Source organism: Fopius arisanus, unplaced genomic scaffold, assembly GCF_000806365.1.
Source record: "Fopius arisanus strain USDA-PBARC FA_bdor unplaced genomic scaffold, ASM80636v1 scaffold00040, whole genome shotgun sequence".
NCBI classification, from domain to species: Eukaryota; Metazoa; Arthropoda; class Insecta; order Hymenoptera; family Braconidae; genus Fopius; species Fopius arisanus.
In genome coordinates, this window is record NW_011887779.1 from 476,575 (window position 1) to 478,594 (window position 2,020).

Here is a 2,020-nt window from a genome sequence, read left to right on the forward strand (position 1 = left end):
TTTTTTTACTTTTTTTTTTATGACAATAAAATAAAAAAAATCCATAAAATTCGAGTGTCGCGAGTTAGACATTTACTAGACATCTACCCCTCGTTATCCCCGTCATCTCGAAAGACACGATATGTCGATCACGCACCCCCTTCACCCCCTCAAAAAAAAAAAATCTTCATATACTACAAAAATAAAAAAACGCGTCACTAAAACTGAGTTTGAATTTCCCCGAGAATATTTTATTCGTTACAGTTTGGTCGTACATTTTTTACCCCGCCGCCACCCCCACCCACCGACCTATAATTGATTCAATCGGCGAAAAACACGAGTCCTTTTTCCCCTTCTCCCTTCACCCCCATCCCCCGTTTTAGGTTTGTCGTTTTTTGGGGGGAGTTGAGGCCGCTGACGCCCCCTGAAGCTAACCGCTGTAACGAGACGCCAACCCTCCACACCCCCCAAGCCACCCCTCACCCTTTTTCTCTTTCTCCTTTATATATCAGGTCTTTGTCTCTTTTTCACCCCCCGCAGGGAGCGATATAATATGGAAACATTTGTACACAGAAAGTGGAGGCTGAAATGTTGTGGTCCACGGGTGGTGGAGAAATTGCTCACCCCTCGGTGATGGGGGGATGACTGGGGGGGTGGGAGGGGTGGATTGGGATGGAGGGGTGGCAGGGAGATGGGGGGTGGAGGACTATAGTCCGTGCGAATGCGTTTATTATTTTAATTAGAGCCTTCCAGTGATGAAAAGAGAAGTGAGGCGGATTCATGCTGAGGGATATCCATTCGCGCTGATGCCCCGGGCGAATGAGAAATTTTGAATTATACGCGGGAATAGGGGCAACAACTGATAAAGAGATTGTTCAAGAGATTTTTTCTATCGTGGTTGGATATTTTTTAGAAAAACGTAACGCCAGTCGTCAAACGATTTCTGGGAGAGAGACGACTTTGTAATCTCGCGCCATTTTAGGTGGACCAATAAGGAATCGTGGCTTCATAATCTCGAGATATTCGAGATAATCGATTGTGTTAAGCGTGTTCCTTTTAGGATAGGATAAAATAGGATTCTGGAAGTTGCAGGAATTTTTTTGAATTTTTTTCTTTAGGTTATTTATCGTATTTGTTAATTATTTAATTCTCCATTTTTTTTTTCGTTGCATTTTTGTTTTTTTTTTATATTTCAATGGTCTGGGGGAATTTTCTGTGGAGTCTCTTTTTATAAATATTATTTGCAGAGGAAAATGGGGGGAGAGCCTTTTAGAAAAATGTCGGAATGTATTTCCCCAATTTTTCAAATTGCTTTATTTTCCTAGGAGGGAAAAAAATTTCGAAAAAAGCGGTCGGTGATAAAATATTTCTCGGTTTCTTTCCCTTCGCTGAAAACTCCAGGGAACATTTCAGCTCAATGTGGCGATGAAAAAAAGGGTTGGAGTATCATAAAAATTGTTTCGTTCCCATTCCCACCATATTGTCAACATGGCGAAAAAACGGAATAAAAAAATATGATTTCACGTGATTTCTCGGAATGTCAGATGATTTGAGGACTGATTTCATCAATGAATCCCCCTCGATGTCCCCATAAAAATATCCGCCATTTTTACTATGCGAGATGCCCTCGGGCTAGAAAAAAAACGGAGCAAAACTCCGAAAAAAATGTCCTCCCAGCATGCTAATTCTAAAAGGCCCCCAAAACGGGCCCAATTTTTTTCCGTTAGTCCGGTCTAAGCAAAAAATTCAGGCAACTGTTTTTGCAGCGGTCCAACCCCTCGGTCCACTCCTTTCCCGTTAAAAAATAACAACTGGAAAATTTACAATTTCAAAAAAAAAAAAATCCTACCACTCCAAGGAGAAAAAAAAATGGGGCAAAAAGAGGACTGAAAAAAAAGCGGTGAAAATTCCTGTTCAAGTTGTTTTCCGTTATGCAAAAAAGTTTACAATGGACGCTCTGAAAAATGCCCCCAATGGTGGAAAATAAAACCATAAAAATACCCGTTAAAATTTCAAAAAGGCCCTTTTGCTTTTACCACTT